Source organism: Gopherus flavomarginatus, chromosome 2, assembly GCF_025201925.1.
Source record: "Gopherus flavomarginatus isolate rGopFla2 chromosome 2, rGopFla2.mat.asm, whole genome shotgun sequence".
Taxonomy (NCBI): domain Eukaryota; kingdom Metazoa; phylum Chordata; order Testudines; family Testudinidae; genus Gopherus; species Gopherus flavomarginatus.
Window position 1 is genome coordinate 148,108,752 of NC_066618.1, and position 20,067 is coordinate 148,128,818.

Sequence of the window (20,067 nt, forward strand, 5' to 3'; positions counted from 1 at the left end):
AGTAGACTACAAAATCTTAAGGAGCAAGCTATACTTGCTTACAGCTTGGAATCCCCAGGTGTTCCATTCACAAGCTAAAATTCCCTTTAGCTTCAGACCAGCACTTCCCCCAGTTCATTCTTTGTTCCTCAGGTGTTTCCAGGATTCTTCTTGTGTGGGGATTGAAGAACACCAGATGATGTCACTTCTGGCCTTATACAGATTTTGCATATGGCAGGAACCCTTTGTTTCAAAGCTTGGTTCCCAGACCCATCTGTGCAAAAAACACTGCCATCCCAAGATGGAGTCTAGAGACATGTGGTCTCATCACATGTCCTTGTAGAGTCATAGCAGCCATCACTCACAGGCTATTTGGAGCATTCACAGGAAGGCTCACCAGGTGGGAGCTAAGCTTCTACTAAGGCCTATTGTTCTTTGTAATGGATCACTGCCCTGAGTTGGGCCTTCCAAACCAGCTATCTAGACTGAAAACATCTAGTTGGCGTTACCAAGGTGTAAGTACATTGAAATACAGATACAGTCAATATTCATAACTTCAGATATAAAAATACATGCATACAAAAAGGATCTTCAGCAACTCATAACTTTTTCAATGACATATCACATGACTTATCGTGCATAAAATACATTATGTGACACTGCACCCCATATTCTTTGCAGTGATACTATAGGATTATGACAATTTGCAAAGAATATGGAATACATTGTGACACTGTACCCTACATAGTAAGGTGGTTTAGGCATACAGATGTTCCCTCTACGAAAGAAAGTAGTAGAAATTTAACAGTAGGATACTCCAGGGTATGCTTTATTACATCATTAATACATGTCTCAAGGTGTTATAAGGCTTATTATTCATAGATTCTAGGACTGGAAGAGATCTCGAGAGGTCATCGAGTGCAGTCCTCTGCCCTCATGGCAGGACCAAATACTGTCTAAACCATCCCTGATAGACATTTATCTAACCTACTCTTAAATATCTCCAGAGATGGAGTTTCCACAACCTCCCTAGGCAATTTATTCCAGTGTTTAGGAAAAAGTTTCTAACTGTTAGGATGGTTAATGTCCAACCTAAACCTCCCTTGCTGCAGTTTAAGCCCATTGCCTCAGGCCCAAAACCATCCCTCAGGCTGATTGCTTTCAATCACCTGAGGCATGTATTAATGGACTAAAAAAAACTCTGGAGTATCTTAATGTTATTGTATTAAGTTTCAATTACTGTTTTAAAACTAGGCTTTTTAAAATAGCTCTTTTTAAAACACATTTTTCTGCAGAGTACTTCTTAGTGAAAGGATAAAAGCTGACAAAAAAAAGTTAACATTTTTCCAATCTACATTATACTGTTTTCTCTCTAGTTTTTCTGCTGATTTGTAATCTCTCATATTTCTCTCCCCCCCTGCTTTTCCCTTCTGTCATTGTTTACCCTTCCCACCACGTTATTCCAATTTCCTTCCACCAACTTGTCCATACCATTTCTTCCACAGAATAGACTTTTAAAATGCTATTTTTTGTCTCCATTCAGAGACTCTTCTGCTGTTTTCATCAGCACTCTGCAGACTCTTGGCCACTGTTAAAGGCTTTGATTAATTTCTATTTGCATTTCTGGTGATATTTTAACAGTTGTTAGAACAATGTGATATTCAAAATCTTAGAGCTGTTTAGTTAAACCACAGAGAAATCTGAGCATAAGGACAGGATTTTCAGTATGAATTAATTGCAGGGAGCGAGGAGAATAAGATATTGACAATAGTATACAAGTATCCCTAATAAAAGATATCAGTGCAGCTATCAGAAATGGGTCCAGCCAGTCTATAGTACTATTTTGAGTGAATTAAGAAAAACAATCTGTAAAACTTCCTTGGAATATAGTTTCCTGAGAACATATTGAAAACAATATGGTTAACCCCCCAACTAAGCATAAGTAAGCTCTGGTACAAAAAGATTATAAACAAATATCAAAAGGTAAAACATCAAAAAGAGGCTGCAGAAAAGGCAATGGAAGTCAACAACTTCCATGGCTTTTAGTAAGGTTTCTGTACTGTTGTCATCTGTGACAGATTGGGAAGTGTTTGAAACATTAATTCTAGTTGAGTTTATGAAATTGCTGGAATGTTGAATATCTCAGTGTATACTGAATAAGCCATTTGCTACCAGGCCTAGTGTCAGTATTTCCCGGACCAACAACAATTGAGTCATTAGCCTAAGTAGCCTGCTTTTGGAATGGCAGTCCTTTGGCAGAATGGGAGAGCTGCAGCCTAGGGAAAACCACTTCTACCCAGGTTGTCTGCTGGAGGTATTGGAGCGATGGAAAACCCTGAACAAAAAAAACCCCCACACACCAAACCAAAAAAAGAGAGGGGAAAAAAAAAAAAAAAAAGAGACAGGCAGGTTCACAGAATTCTGTGAGTAAGAGAAACTCTTTAACCTTCATTCTCAACAAGCTGAAGAGAACAAGAAACTGGCACTTGCTCAGACCAAGGGGACCTTAGGAACACAATGCATCAGTCCAATGCATGAGTCCACAAAAGGGATCTCAGACAGGACTGCTTTAGCATCCTAGACCCTGACAAAGATCCCTAGATTTTGCTCCATGGGCAAGTACTTTCTAAGTCACTTATCAGAGCATGAGAAACAAGGCTTGGAGAGCTAGTCAGAAACTGACTGTTGTGAAGATATGCATGTTAACAGTGCCCCCACCCACCCAGCCACTTTCAATGACACAAAAGGCAACAACCTGACCTCAGTTTATATAATTCAGGAGATTTTATCCGCTAGTTAACAAAATTTGTGCCTTTAACAGACTCTAACAACTAGAAAGATGAACAAATATTTCACTGTACATAAGTCTTCCAACTATATGCAGTAGACAGCCTACAAGAAAGTAAGTTCCCATAAAAGGATAAGCAAGGTGAGCTTACAGTGGAAGAGACTACAGATTTCCCTGTTCCAGCTGTCATTACTACTTTGGCTACAACCTGTATTTCCTCACTAAGGCAATATTGTCTTAGTAGACTTTCCAAGTCCACATTACAGTGGAACCTCAGAGTTCCAAACACATTGGAAATGGAAATTGTTCATAATTGAAATGTTCATAACTCTGAACAAAACGTTATGGTTGTTCTTTCAAAAATTTAGAACTGAACATTGACTTAATACAGCTTTGAAACTTTACTATGCAGAAGGGGAAAAAAAAAAGGAAAAATATTTTAAATAGTACTTGCTGCTTTGGGTGAGGGGGGAAGGGGACAAGGGTAGGGGGGTCTCCGCTGCAGCCTGATTGTGCATTTCTGGTTCCAAACATGGTTGACTGATTAGTTCATAACTCTGGTGTTCATATAATATACCTCCGAATTGAGCTTTGCCTAAAGGCTTGAATAGCTGCTTAAATTAGTTGTATTGTCACAGAGAAGTCATGGTCTTCATTAAATACTGCCCAACAGTACATCCACAACAAAAAGAGGGAGATTGACCAGGTCAAGAATAAAGATACACTATGCGCAGCCATGAAGTTAGTCTTCCAGCTGCATAGCTGTGACAAGGGAAAAACAATTAGCAGCAAGGGATACTTTGTGTATTCGAGAACTCCATGTTTAAGGCTCCATACATAGCCTACTAGTTGACCCTCTAGCATAATCATTGAGATCAGTCTTTGGAGCACAGCAGAATGCAAAGATATAGGGTAGAAAGAGGCAAGATCTAGTTATCCCTCAACCTGAGTTAGAACAATAGCATCTAATGCAGAGGTGGGCAAACTACAGCCCATGGGCCACATCCGGCCCATGGGACCTTCCTGCCCCTGAGCTCCTGCCCCAGAAAGCTTACCCTGGCCCCTCCCCTACTGTTTCCCCTCCCCACCGCCAGTGCAATGCCCTGGGCAGCGGGGCTGTGAGCTCCTGGGGCAGCGCAGCTGCAGAGCCCGGCCTGACCCAGTGCTGCGCAGAGTGGCTGTAGCGCTGCCAGCCACCAGTGCTCCAGGCAGCACGGTAAGGGGGCAGGGAGCAGGAGGAGTTAGAAGGTAGGGGAGTTCAGGGAGAAGAGGTCAGGGGGTGGATAGGGTTTGGGGCAGTCAGAGGGTGGGGAACAGGGGGGTTGAATGAGGGCATCGGTTCCGGGGAGCCGTCAGGAAGGAGAGGGGGTTGGATGGGGTGGCAGGGCTTCTGGGGGCAGTCAGGGGACAGGGAGGAGAAGGTTGTATGTGGCAGAGGTCCCCAGGGGGCAGTCAGGAAGGAGGAGGGTTGGATAGGGTGGCAGGGACAGTCAGGGGAAGGGGTTTTGGAGGTGGTCAGGTGACTGGGGGGGCATCAGGGAACAAGGTGGGTTGGATGGAACAGGAGTCCCAGGGGGGCCATCAGGGGGCGAGGAGCACAGATTGGAGTTGGGGGCTGGGCCATACCACCCTCCCCTAACCAGCCCTCCACACAATTTCTGATACGACCCTCAGGCCAAAAAGTTTGCCCGCCCTTGATCTAATGTCATCCCAAGGGAAACTGACCCCACTATGTAATTGGGGACAGCATTATGGTTGCTGGAGGAAGACCCTTTATAGTGGATTGAGGTGAGATTCAGCTACCAAAACCCATTTTTCTTGTAGACTCTCTGGGTGGCCAGAGTGACCAGCTCCAGGCCTCATTCCCCTATAGCTCACTGGCAGTTTAACTCTAATTGGATTTGCCCTGCCAGGAACTCCTCCAGTACCAGCTGGGCTTGGGGAACCATCTTCTGTTTGCCCCCTCAGTCATGAGGGTCCTACAACATTTAGGAGCTCTGCTGAAAAGCTCAGGCAACCTCAGATGTGTGGTTAACAGGCACAAGCCTGCCCTCAGATACACCTCTCATTCAAGTCCTCATGTGCATGCATAACTGAAGCAGAATTGGGTCCTTCAGCCAAAGCTTTCAAGAGCAAGGCCACACAGAGCCTTCTGGGGGCCTGAGTCAAAAACTGAAACTGTGACACCGTCCACACACACTTCCAAAAAAATTACTACTGAGGGGAGGCCTGGTGGGTTGGGGAATTGGAGAGTGAGCCCACACCCTGCAGTGGTGGCTCCTGTCCTGCAGGGCTGGGCCCAGCTCCCCATTCCAGGCATTGTGATCCAGCATGTAGGGTCACAGAGTCACTCAGGTTTGACCCATCTGCCCTATTGTCGTGAGAGGGAGGCTATCAGGCCAAACTTCAGTGAGTAGCATTGCAACCCTGTGTGCCGATCACACTACCACTCAGTTCAGGGGCCCTCTCAAGTAGGGAACCTGGGGCCAACTGCCCCCCCTTGCCTGCAACCTCTTTCACTCCTTCATCCCTCCCACAGATGGCCCTGTTTAAAAGTGGCCATTGGCTTCAAGAACTCAACCTGAAACAGCATTGGGCCTGATTTTCAGAGCTGCTGAGCACTTCTCTTTTACTTTATTTAAAAGTGCTCAGTATTTCTGAAAGAACCAGACCCACAGTTTCTCAAGTACAGCATTTTGCCACACACAGTACTTTTCAGCTGCATCAGGCTCTTGTCCACAGCCATCCCATTGAAATACCCTTTAGCCTAAGTGTACTGAGCTGAGAACAGGAGTTCTGAGAGACCTCTGGCTGATGTATATATTTGTGCCTTTCATAGCCCTTATTACTGAGCAATATGAGTCATACCCTTAGTAATAAAGGCAGGCTAGCATCATTCCCTTCTCCACATTTTACAGATGAAGTAACAGAGGCTGCCAAAGATCACCTTAAGCAGAGCTACATAAAACTCATGTCTCATCCACACTGTCTGACTGAACTCAGAGGCCTGGTCTACACTACGCGTTTAAACTGATTTTAGCAGCGTTAAACCGATTTAACGCTGTACTCGTCCACACTACGAGGCCCTTTATATCAATATAAAGGCTCTTTAAATCGGTTTCTGTACTCCTCCCCGACGAGAGGAGTAGTGCTAAAATCGGTATTGCCATATCCAATTAGGGATAGTGTGGCCGCAAATCGACAGTATTGGCCTCCGGGAGGTATCCCAGAGTACACCACTGTGACCGCTCTGGACAGCAATCTCAACTCGGATGCAGTGGCCAGGTAAATAGGAAAAGCCCCGCAAAATTTTGATTTTCATTTCCTGTTTGCCCAGCGTGGAGCTCTGATTAGCACGGGTAGCAATGCAGTCCCAAATCCAAAAAGAACTCCAGCATGGACCGTACGGGAGATACTGGATCTGATCGCTGTATGGGGAAACAAATCTGCTCTATCAGAGCTCCGTTACAGAAGACGAAATGCCAAAGCGTTTGAAAAAAAAATCTACAGGCTACACAGTGCTGCGTGACAAGCGTAATGGGAAGCCAGAGACTCAAATGGATGCTCATGGAGGGAGGGAGGAGGTACCGAGGACTCCAGCTATCCCACAGTCCCCAGCAGTCTCCGAAAAGTATTTGCATTCTTGGCTGAGCTCCCAATGCCTGTAGGTTCAAACACATTGTCCAGCGTGGTTCAGGGTATAGCTCGTCAATTTACTCCCTCCCCCCACCACATGAAAGAAAAGGGAAAGAAATCGTTTCTTGACTTTTTTCAATGTCACCCTATGTCTACTGAATGCTGGTGGTAGATGCGATACTGCAGCAGTGAAGAGCAGTATCGGCTCTTCTCCCCTCCCCGGTGGCAGATGGTACAATATGATTGCTATCCATCATCACCATCAGCCCGTGCTTGATAACTGCTGAATAACCCTGGCTGGCCTCAGGGGTGCCTGGGTAAAAATAGGAATGATTCCTGGTCATTCCCAGTAGATGGGACAGAACGGCTGGTAACCATCCTCGTCATAGCAACTGGGGGCTGAACTCCATCAGCCCCCTCCCTTTCCTGTGTAAGAAAAGATTCTGTACTGCCTGGACTATAATAGCAGCAGCATGCTGGGCTCCTCTCCCCTGCACCGCTTATAGTCCTGCCTGGACTGTCATAGCAGCTGGAGGCTGCCTCCCCCCCATTTTATCTCACTAACAAGTCACTGTTTCTTATTCCTGCATTCTTTATAACGTCATGACACAAATGGGGGGGACACTGCCATGGTAGCCCAAGAAGGTTGGGGGAGGAGGGAAGCAACGGGTGGGGTTGTTGCAGGGGCACCCCCCGTGAATGGCATGTAGCTCATCATTTCTGCGGGATCTGACACGGAGCGGCTGTGCTCTCTGATACACTGCTTCTCTAGTACACTTGCCCCATATTCTAGGCAGGACTGACTATTTTTAGAAACCATAAAGGAGGGATTGACTTGGGGAGTCATTTCCAGTTTTGCTTTTGCACCCCCGACCGATCTCAGCCAGGGGCACCCATGATAGCAGCAGACAGCACAGAAGGACAGATAACAGTCATCTCATTGCCAAATTACACTGGCAGCAGACGGTACAGAATGACTAGTAACCATCTCTGCTATCATGCAAAAGCAAATGAATGCTGCTGTGTAGCGCTGGAGTATCGCCTCTGTCCGCGGCATCCAGTACACATACGGTGACTGTAAAAAAAAAAATGAACGGCCTCCATGGTTGCTGTGCTATGGCGTCTGCCAGGGCAATCCAGGGAAAAAGGGCAAGAAATGATTGTCTGCCATTGCTTTCCCGGAGGAAGGAATGACTGACGACATTTATCCAGAACCCCTGTGACAAGGATTTTGCCCCATCAGCCACTGGGCTCTCAACCCAGAATTCTAAGGGGCGGGGGAGACTGCAGGAACTATGGGATAGCTATGGAATAGCTACCCACAGTGCAACGCTCCGGAAATCAATGCTAGCCTCGGACCATGGACGAACACCGCCGAATTAATGTGCTTAGTGTGGCTGCGTGCACTCGACATTACACAATCTGTTTTATAAAACCAGTTTATGTAAAATCGGAATTATCCCATAGTGTAGACGTAGCCAGAGAGTTCAAAAAGATACTTTGCTTGGCAAAGGAATATTCTATACAAATTTAGAATCTAGAAGCCCTGGCTGTCTTCTGCCTAAAAATAAACACACACCTGAAATGATTGGCAGACAGGCTGTAAGTTAGAGCTAAAGTTATTTTCTTGTGTATTAAAGAGGTTTGTAATGGTAGCAGCAAACACTGGATACTGTGAGTAAATGGAATTTTGACTGTTTCTAGCTATATAGTTTTGTTATTAGCTTTGGGGTTTTCTTCCCTCCCTGGGAGATTTTGATACATCTCTGGAGTGGATTCTAGAAATAAAAACAAGCATGTTTAGTGGATGATCACTAAGACACTCCCAAAAGGCTATTTTAAAGTGCATCCTAAATATTCTTAAAAGCTTTTAAATCACCCATTCATTAAATTATTGCAAAAAAATAAACTCTCTAAATCAAAACCGTCTTTAAAATGCAGAAAGGAAGACAGATGTAGTAGTTCTTAAAAGCAGCACCAGTATTGTTTTACCAGCATGCACACCCATTTACTTATAGTTCCATTTCCCCATACGTTTTGTGGGTAGGATCCAAAAGGGGATTTAGACTTTGCAGTACTAAGAATCATAGCACCTAAATTTTAGACATTTAGAAAAGTCAAAGGAACAATACTGCAAGCCACAAAGTCTGTTTTAGGCATCTAGGCTCCCTGCACAACAAATGGGGAGAGATAGACACCGAGGAAGGTTATCCACAAAAGCCAGTACACTAGACAGAGAGCCACCTAAGCTCAACCCTCTGATTGGCATCTCTCATGGGCATCTTCTTAGCCCCTCCCCTCTCTTTCAGAATTAGATGCACTCCGCTGCAGTGCAAGGAGGTGATTTAAAACAAACAAACAAACAAAAAGTAGCCCTCCACAAACAGGAACCCACTGCCTAGAATTAGGCAGCTTAGGTGTCTAAGCTGCTTCTTGTAAAAATAAGTTAGGTGCCTGCCTCACTCCATACAAAGCAGCCAGGAGGAGCCCACCTTGCAACATTTAGCCTAGCAGTTAGAGCCAGCAGTGTAGCAGAGGGTAAACGCAGGTTACCAACTTCTCATTTGGGGAACAGGGAGTTTAGGTTAGTATTCCCACTTTTTTAAAAGCCAAAAAAACCCACTAACTCAATGGTTAGAGCACTTGTTAGTGATGCAGGAGATCCAGGATCAATTCCTCTTTCTCTGTTAGAGGCAGAAAAGGGAGACCCTGCTTCAAATCTTCTTTCTGAGTTTAGTGCTTTGAGCACTCTCCTAAGGCATATTCTGATTTGGGGGTCCCTTCATCTCAGCTGTTCCACTGTGGATAAATAATGGAAGAGTAGTCGAAGCAGGGAGATTGGACCCTGGGATCTCCCACTTCCGAGTGGAGTTCCCCAGTTATTCCCTTTCACTCTGTTCCTGATCCAGATAAATAGTTAAATGGCTAGAGACAGAGTGAAGATAATTCTGTAATCCGGTGATTAGGGCACCCACCTGGCAGTTCTTCTATTCAAATTATTTCTCCCCCTCTAAAAGAGGGGTGTATTGAACTTGGATCTCACACATCCCAGGTGAGCATTTTAACCATAGGACTAAAAGTGATAAGGTGGGCAGATTTTGAATGGGACCTGATCCAGTCAGCATGCTCAGAGACTGCCTATCAGAGAGAATCTCACATGTGACTGAGATGGACAAGCTCCTATCTTCCCCTTATTCATTAATTGCTCTGTAGCTTAGGTGGGAGATAGGCATCCACAGTGGGGGAGCAGTGCACATGCCCCAGGGTCTAAAACTTAGGTGCCTAGGGAACTTTTACAGTGGAAAAGTGGCACCAAGTTAGTTTAGGCACCAATAGAGTTAGCAGTTAGCCACATGGATCACAGCAGAGCTGCACAAGGGGACTTTGGTGCCTAGCTGTGGAGTTTAGGCACCTAAGCTGCTTCGTGGATCACACCTTGTGTGTCTAACATACACACTTTATCTTTCTCCTCTCAGGAAAGTCTAGAGTTTTTTTTAAAAGAGAAGAATAACCCTGTCTTTACCCAACCATCTCAAATTCAATGATTTCTTTTCCAATCTGGTGCTGTCTTTAAAACACCCCTCACTTACCACAGTGTCAGCAGCATGAGTTGAGCCTGTATTATATAGTGCATCACATCCCTTCCTCTACCAGCAGGTTTTGCTAAGGCTTAGTAGCTAATTGGACCATACCCTATTCTATTTCTGCAATAGTCAAGCTTCCTACAACTGTTTCTCGTTAACGCTACCACCTCTAAGGGGTTGGAGATTCCCCCCCCCCCCATCTCCTTGACAGTTTTTCATATCATAGCTATGGAATTCTGTTCCACCTCTATTAGAGTACAGCTTCATTATCCTTCAGTCAGAAAAAACTTAAAGGCTTTTGGGGCTTAGTCTAGTGTGCTGACTATTTAGTGAAATGCTTTTTTCTTTTGCACTGGAAAGTTATTGTTCAGTGAAAAGGGGAAGCTTCCTGGTAGTTGAAAGGCTAAAGGCAGTTACCCTGGACTTGCATCTAAAGAGTAGGCAATTTAACAGGCAGACTAAATGGTAGGATTGAAAAGCTGAGAGCCAGGCATTGAAGCAGCTTGTTGCTTGACAGGAAACCAGCAGCAACTTCCAAGCAAATGGAATAGGGGAATGGCATGTGTGGATGGCAGGACAATAAGGAGAAGCCCAATGGGCCCAATTACATTTAATACCCTTTAATTGACCTGCCCCTCAGACCTAAGTTAAGGCTGGTTGAAGTCATTGTGTACCCTTTATTTGCTCTTTTTAATGTTCCCCCAGCCCTAGTAAAATAATCCTGTTACTTATTCAGACAATCAAATCCTAAGTGGGACCTAAGGAGGGATGAAACCTTTGCCTAGCGTCTGGAGCACCTACAGTGCTTGCCCCTCAGTTTATGAGGCATGGAACTTGCAACCACACACCTACAAGGAATTAGCATACCACAGCACTCAGTAACTCCCTGCAAGTGGTAAACAACGTATATATTGTTGAGTGATTTAAGTTTTTGTTGAACCATTGGGATCAGCATAGAGTAAAAAGTAATACATAGCTGTGCCAGCCACAAAGGAGTGCCAGGAAGTAATGGTGCCTCAGAGGAGGACCTCATGGGTGTGAGGAGTAACTTATTTCACCCCTTCTCAGGGCAAGCCATAGCTCCACCTACTCTCCCACTCTTCCTCCCAGGAAAAAGCATCAGTATTACAGTACCAGTATTTTATTTTCCCTGCATCCCCACAATTCAGTCAACCTGGACAAGATTAATATGGTCCTGAAGGAGAGTGTAGGGGCAATAGGGCTTATTTTGTCTTACTCACTAGCAGAGCCACAAAGCCCAAGGGCATAACTGAATGTTATATGGGAAGGCAAAGTGAAGTGTATAACAGCAGCTTACCTTGTGCACTTTCAAAATGTATCCACTAACTGTTTCCCTTTGTAATCTGCAGGGTTCTTCTGGCTGGTGAGTTGACTTAGTCCTCCAGACAAATGAGAATAATCTTCTTCCAGCCCAGTGAAACCAAGCACTCTATTGCCCTCCTCAGCTTAGTTCTTCACCTTAATTATCTGATTGAGTCTAGTTCTTGCCACTCCTAGGGACAACTCTAATCAGCTGTTAACATTCCTCTTGAACACAAGGATGTGCACTTCTTTCCATCTTCCCTATAGTCCTTCAAGGTCAGGGCACAGACCAGGCCCCAAACCTCACGCTTTTTCTCCTCCTCTCCACAGGTTTAAATCTTTATCAACAGTTCAACCTTTACCTTTTGATGCAGGGCTCACAAATAATCTTTTATTGCTGGGATTCTTCCACAGTGCTTTGGTAGAGACCCACAAATAATACCTCTAGAAATCTCTTCTAGTTTCTCTCAATTTCAAGCCCAAAATATCTCATCTTCCTTGAGGTATTTTATGTCAACTGTTGAACTGTCCTTCTCCAGGAGAAACAAAAACATTACACCTAATCCCTATACCATCTTTCTTTCCACAAGCAGTTATTGACTAGACCTACCCTCCCATAATCATTGCAATCACCCGACAGTCCTATTCTCTTCAATTCCCTTCTATCTTTAAAATATCTGATCTTAGAAGAGGGTGGAGCTGGATACAGGCTGGTCCTGAAAGGGGTAACCCATCCTGTGAGAAAATAGTATGTTCTTCTTTTGCACTCTGGGAAAATTCTAGAGGAATAAGGGTTAGACAATAAATTTCCATTAATACTTGTTTTCCAAATGGAAAATTGTTTTTTTGTCTAACTAAGAACTTCTTGCAAAAGTATGTGTTTTCCACAGAAAGTTTCCATTTTCATTGAAAGAACAAATGCCTGAAAGTGAAATATTTTGTTTTTTTATGTTGCTGTGTTGGCTTATGGAACCTTAGGTCATAGCTCAGTGTGTCTTTCCACTCTTCTGGACAGGGCTCCTGGATAAACTACATATCCCATGATGCACAGCAGCTAGGAAGTCCCATGACTCACTACCTCCTCTCTCCAAGATGGGGAAACCACAGTCCATGATGGGAAATGTAGTCCAACTGGGAAATGGGCTTATGGAGGAGAATAAAGGCATGGTGATTCTTAACTACAACTACCATGAATTTCCTTGGTAGTATTTCTAAATGGAAATATTTTACTCTAAGGCCAATTGTTGTTCAAATTTCATCCAAGAAATCAAAATTTTCCACAGACGTTTAGATGAAAATGTTTTTTTAAATTTTTTTTGTGAAAGTTTGCCATAGAATTGTTTCAATAATTTTGTTAAACATAAAGAGAGTTAAGAGGACATACTAACAATCTTTGTTCCTTTCCCTCATTCAGCTTGTCTATTTGATCATAACCAAACAAAGATTAATATATCATAGTAAAGATACTATTTTCTACTGATATACAATTAGTGAGAGATTTGGATGCTAGGCTACTCTCCAAAAGTTCACAATCTAACTTTAATCAATGCTCCATTGAACCAGATTATTAGTTCAAATAGCTAAAGAGTTAATAGAAGTTGAGTTCTTTCACCTATGGAGATTGGACTCCTGCCTTCTCTCTCAAGTGGAAATGAAACCTTTGCCTTTCTCATTCTAGTCATTGTTTCTGTATGCTACACAATTTGGCATGTCTGGCTATGCCTGCTTCAGAGAAAAACAGGACTGGAATAATAAGTAAACTGTAGGTTAAAAGTGAGGTGTATTAGCAGAAGCTTTTTGCAAATCCTGCCTGTACTATGTCTGGTGCAAGTCCATATTGTTCGCCTTCATTGGCTTTAGCACAAAATTCATTATACCTAGCATTAAAACAAGATGGTTCTTGAATCATAGACTATTAGGGTTGGAAGGGACCTCAGGAGGTCATCTAGTCCAACCCCCTGCTCCAAGCAGGACCAATCCCCAGATTTTTAACCCAGTTCCCTTAATGGCCCCCTCAGGGATTGAACTCACAACCCTGGGTTTAGTAGGCCAGTGCTCAAACCCCTGAGCTATCCCTCCCCCCCGTTCTGAACAAATGTTAGTTATTATCATGCACCCCCTAAGCACCTTAGTAAATCATTGTTTACTTCATTTTATAGATGGAGAAATGGATACAATGTTATGTCAGGACTTGACAAATAGAGGAAAACTTGCCACTGTTTTTAAAAGTGTATGGCCAGCTCTAAAACTGAAGTCTTCAATGCAGAATCATTTCTCATCCACTTTCTCTCTGCTTCCACAGCTCTGAGGCATCTCTCAGGAAAATACAAGAAATACAGGAAGAGAAACAAATCAATACAGTTCACTATCCTAAATCTTTTCTCTTGTTTCTCTTTACTTTTTCCAGATTCTTTCTTTTCACTTTCCATCTTGCTTTCTCATTCTCCCTCTTCCCTTTTCTTTCATCTAGTATGTGCTATTTTTATTTATTCTCTCATCTTCCTGTCTTCTCCATTTCTCCTTTTTATTTTAAAAATTAAATTACACCACTAATTAGTTTAAGAATTTTTTTTCTTTTACAATTTATTCTACTTCCCTCCGTCCCGGTCTCTGTAATCATTTCCTCTCAAGCCACTATATTCCCCTTTCTCTCTCTGTTCCCTTAATATGGTGTTTTCCATTCTTTGCTGTTCTGCCCTCATTTCCCCCACATCTGTTTGTCCATTGCTCCTTTATGTTCTTGTCTGGCTCTCCCACATCTTGCTTCTGATGTCAGAACCACTACTCTCTTCTATCATGTTTAATAATCACTCAGAAGTCAGGTTGGTTGAAGAGAAGACATTTTTATTGGAGATGGTTAAAAGTTTTTTACATAGAAAAAAGGAGTTTAGACAAACATTGTCAGACAACAAATCGTTTTCATCAAAAATTTGTGGTGAAATGTAAACATTAGACATTTGGACAAAAAATGAACTTTGTTCTGAACTTTTGAAGAAAAAGGCCATTCTCTCTCTCTTTAAATAAACTTTCCTAGTGGAAAAAGAGAGGAGATAGCTTTTTCAAAATTAAAGAATGTGAGATGTTTCCCATCAAAACTAAACAAGATGAATGATTTTTTTCAGGAGCACTGACAACTTTCATGACATTCAAACAAAGAAAAACAAAACAATTTTTTTTCCCCAAAAAAAACTTTTGGTGTGATACATACAGAGTAGAGCTAATTGGAAAACAGTAACAGAGATCAGTACATTCAGACTTAGAATGCTTCAGCTTCCTGAGAGATCTCATTTATGTTGGGCATGTTCAGAGGATTAACACAGACATTAGCTCAATCGCTCCAGTACTAACATTATTTCTTTTTTGTATAGTCACTGTGATGCTTGTAACTTGAAACCTATACTTACAACCCAACATTTTAGACATTTTAATTCTTTTACTCATAGACTCATAGACTTTAGGACTGGAAGGGACCTCGAGAGGTCATCGAGTCCAGTCCCCTGCCCTCATGGCAGGACCAAATACTGTCTAGACCATCCCTAATAGACATTTATCTAACCTACTCTTAAATATCTCCAGAGATGGAGATTCCACAACTTCCCTAGGCAATATATTCCAGTGTTTAACTACCCTGACAGTTATTAACTTTTTCCTAATGTCCAACCTAAATCTCCCTTGCTGCAGTTTAAGCCCATTGCTTCTTGTTCTATCATTGGAGGCTAAGGTGAACAAGTTTTCTCCCTCCTCCTGATGACACCCTTTTAGATACCTGAAAACTGCTATCATGTCCCCTCTCAGTCTTCTCTTTTCCAAACTAAACAAACCCAATTCCTTCAGCCTTTCTTCATAGGTCATGTTCTCAAGACCTTTAATCATTCTTTAAGAAAATACTTTTAACTGGTAAATAGAATTTGAAACACTTCTTTTTAACGCCATTTTAAATATCAAGTATAACTATTTCCAAACTATTTTATATATGTATGTGGCTTAATTAAACCATAATATTTTAAATTGGTGGTTTGGTGGTCAGTGTTTTTAAACTATTCCCATGCCTATTTCTGTTTGTCTTCCCAAAGGCCATCAGTATATTTTGTCAAATATTTTAACATAATTCATGTTCTGCCAACACTATGTGAATCCAGAAACATGTCCAACATGTGCAATCTCCTAATTGTTAGACTTTCAGAAAGCAAAAATTTACTAGAGTTGCTGACTAAGATGCTATCCGATACAGTGATAACTATTCCCAAGACTTAGCGTGCTAAAAAACTTAAGAATCAAATTGACAATGCCTCTGAAGCAATGGCCTAATATCTCTTCTCCACACTTTCTACCTTTAGTTTTTCACAACTACACTCTAAAGCTACAGACTCATCCAAGACCTAATTTTCACTTTGGAAGAGGCTATAAGCCTAGATCCTAACTTTCAGGCACCTTCAAAATCACTGGGATCCAAAAAGCCTGAGTTAGACATGTAGGCTCCTAAGAATAAGAGATCCCAGCATCCTAGATGGATAGTTGTCTAAATTAGCCAGTGGAATATGCCAATGAGAAGTATGTCTTCTAATCTCTGCCCCTCTCATAAAGTTAAGCACCCATTTCTGCTTGCAATCCACAGCTGGGAGCCCCTCTCCTGGAGTCATTTTTGGGCCAATAAACCACGTGCAGATTTGTCAGTCCACTTATAACAGGGATTCTCAAACTGGGGGTCATGGCCCCTTGGGGGATTATGAGGTTATTATGTGGGGTTCATGAACTGTCAGTCACCATTCCCAAACCTACTTTGCCTCCAGCATTTATAATGTTTAATAGTTTAAAAAATGCTTTTAATTTATAAGCAGGGCAGGGTCACACTCAGAAACTTGCTGTGTGGAAGGGGTCATGTGTTCCATATTGGACCTTGCAGGGGAGATAGATGGAGCCACGCAAATCTTCATCCTGGTATGAGGATTGCGCTGAGCAGATACTTGCTTCAGGCAACAATGAGCATGCCCACAGTAGAGACTTAGGTGCCTAAAGGTCTTTTACAGCAAAAATGTAAGTGCTGACTGAGTTTAGGCACCTACAGGGGTAGATGGCAGCTGAATGGGGGTTTTGTGGATTGCAGTGGCACCTAAATCAAAGTCCCTTTGGGAATCAGGCCCATAGTCAATTTAAAAAATGTGCTTCAATTCTGGATCTCTTTCCCATGAAGTGTCTGGGAAGTGCAGTTGCTCAGCAACTCTGGAAACCAGATCAGATTCATTTAGATGCCTTAGTATAAACACAAAAGTTTGAAATGTTGGTTTAATGCTGTCTTGTAAGCTTATATTCTGTGGTTACAGTTCCTGTCAAATGAATACATATATTTTGCCAAGTCTTTTTTTATCTTCCTCCTTCTATTTAAAAGCATTAGATGCCTATAAATAAGGTGGCCATATTTCCCAAAGAAAAATCGGATATCCCCAGCCAATTGCCAGATCCTCCACTGCACTGGGCTATTGCACATCGCTGGAATCCTGCGCCTCCCCTTTTCCCGGGCAAGGCTGTAGCCCATTGCTGAAACCCTAGAGGAGCCCCCTCAGGAGGCTGTCAATCATTGCTGGAATCCTGCCCCCACATGCTGGAATGCTGCCTCCCACCCTCCAGCTCTGCCTGTCCCCCTTTGTGGGGGCTGGCATCTCTGCTTGCCTTTTCTGTACCGCATCACCCTTTTTCTGACAAAAGTTGGCATTTGTCCCATTTGCTCTTTCCAACTGATCAAGTCAGCAAGAGCAAACGGGACAAATGCCTGCTTTTAGTGGGAAAAAAAAGTCGGAACAACTGCAACAGGGTTTAAAAAAGGGACAGTCACGGCCAAAATGGAATGTATGGTCACCCTACCTATAAAGCTCTGACAACATGGAGAAATGTCACTATTCACAATTTAGGTTCTTTTCCTTGGATTTCCTTGACAATGAAAAAGATTTTAAACAGTTGCTTAAATTGACACCCTTTTTTTTTCTGTGAAATTCCTTTGCCAGTCCAGTGGACCTGAAGGAAATAATTTCTCCATCTTTGGTCTGATAAAAATTATGCCACTGTAATGTATGTTGAGCAGTCAGGAATAGGGCACAGCCTGGAATTCATTAACCCCTGAGTACTCATTTCAGGCAATCTGCTCAAGTTTTGGGAAACCTCTCAATTGTGTTGGGCATGTTCAGAGACTTAACAGATACCAGCACAGTCAATCCTATAGAATTTGTACACCCTTTCATTAGATGATTCATTCACGTTCATGCTAATAACATACCTATTTTTATATCTCCCATTTTCTATTCTCCCCTTCCATATTTTCTCCACCTAGCTTTCCTCTTCACTGAAGCATTAAACAGCAAACTCTTTTTCTTTATTTGCTGCCTCCTGGTTCTACTTTTCCCATGCTTTTCAGATGTGAGAAAATAGGAATGGAGAAGCCAGGAGGCAGTGTACACAGAAGAGGAGTCACCAACTGTGTGATGGCCAGGGAATAGCATAACAGCACCTTCTATGCCTAGAAGTAGTAAAAGAACGTTCCTTACACAAGCGGTTTTTTCTGTGGTCTGTCCTCTGATGTCACATGCAGCAAATTACAACCCTAGTTGCATGGAAAGGTTCAAATTATATGGGTTTCAGATAGTGTTCTGTGCAATTGCACACATCTCACAGGTCTAGGACTGGCTATGCACAGGCAAGCTAATACATCTGTTATTCACATTACCATGGAACTGTGATCCACTTTAGGTCAAAACCAAAGGGAGTTGAGAACACTTAAGAAAACAAAAACAATTGCTTAGTAAAACTCATTCCGAAATAATCGGCCCTTACAGCCTCTTAGTCTTTTTTCCTCTGTGAGGAAATATGCAGAAAGAGCTTACCTAAAGAACATGAGCAGAATTGTTAACTAATGGGTCTGGACCGCTATTCCTTAACTTAATGGTGTGGCACTTTACTCTGTATTTTTTCTTTTGGGGACAAGCCCACTTTATATGTAAATTTCTATACTGCTCATAAAATGGAAAATCTCATATTAACTCAGCAATATTGTTGTTCAGTGCAAAAAATTACAACAAAATGGTTTGTCTTGATGATATGCATCCATTAGTAGAAGACCATAAAAGAATGTTATAAACATTTTTGGAGCTGCTAGGTGATGATTTTTCTTGACAGGCTAATGTGCTGTGCTATGGGTAGAAATTGACTAATATTGTTGAAAACAAGAAAATGACTTCAGTCTCTTTTACGCAGGATAAATCTCAAGAAAAATAGTGCACTTTGGCAGTACTCAACAGTTAAGATATCCCCTCAGGGCTGCAAGTCCAGATATATGCTTTTCACTTACTTTTCTGCTTTATCGAGTTATATGTTGATTTTCTTTATTTCTGTATTAGAACGGGTGCTGTTCGCACAGTTATAGTTAAGGTTGTGTCAGTGCTTCAGTTGTAAACATATTTTTAGGGGATTTTAAATTTACCCTGAAAAATGTACTGAGGATGGCAACTAATCTTGCAAGGGCTTGGACTGCTATGGAAACATTGTTTACTTATTAGGACTTCTGTTGATTTTAAAACCAATGAAAGATTTTAAAATTAAGTTGGTTAATGGTGTGACGGCTGGCCAGCCCTGACTTCCATAAGCCTTTTGGATTGTGTACTGATGCATCAGACACAGGGTTGGCTGCTGTACTGATGCAGACAGGGGAAGACAGTAAGAAGCATCTCATTGCCTTTCTAAGCAAAAAGCTGTCCCCTGCTGAACAGAATTGCTCTGTGTCATAGAAGGAGTGTTATGCCATCATGTGGGCCATCAAACAACTAAGGCCTTACCTCTTTAATAGGAGGTTCAGAATTCTAACTGACCATTCACCTTTGGTATGGCTTCACTGGACTAAGGGCACAAACTCCAAATTGCTATGCTGGAGCCTGGTCTTACAGGAATTTGACATGGAGATTATGCGTATTAAAGGAAAGGAGAACTGGGTAGCAGATGTCCTGTCCAGAAAAGAGGACTTTTAGTTGTACTGCCTCCGCCATGGACAGCGTCCAAGTCTCTGGCAGTAAGTTTGGTAGGAGGGTGTGACGCCATCTCAAAGGTTATGATCTACTGAATGTATGAATCCTATTTGTATGCATGTATCATTTTTGTATTTGAAGTTATAAATGTTATGAATGTTGGCTGTGTACTGGCTTGATTTCTAAATAACCTTAGTAGAGCATTTGGTCAGTTCCTGGAGAAAGGAATGTTGAAATTAAGTACCTAATCAAGAAACACTTAAAGGACAATGAATCTTGGAATGCTCCAATCCACATAAGAAGTCTAGTTGAGAACGTTCAAAGTAGCTTATGACCCATGGCTGCTACCTGGTAAGAAACTGTGAGTCATTCATGGACATGTGATTTGCCCAAGTGACTCCAGAACTCCATCTTGGAACTGGACTTTGCATAGGAGTGAGAAGTGGGTCTCCACCCACAGGAAAAAGTCTGCTTAAGCCCCTGGGAGACCCATCCATTTTGTCTTCAGTGGCTAAAGAGAGAGCCTCTCTACCCTCCAAGATACTTGTAAGAAACTGAAACAAAGGACAGCATGCAAGGGGCATGAGTGATTGCTGGACTCAGGCTAAAAAGAGATTAGTCTGTAAAAGGCAACATTCTGAAACTGGTGAGGATCTTATCTGTATTCTGTTTGATTAGACATAGATTTGCACATTTCATTTTATTTTGCTTGGTGACTTACTTTGGTCTGTCTGTTACTACTTGGAACCAC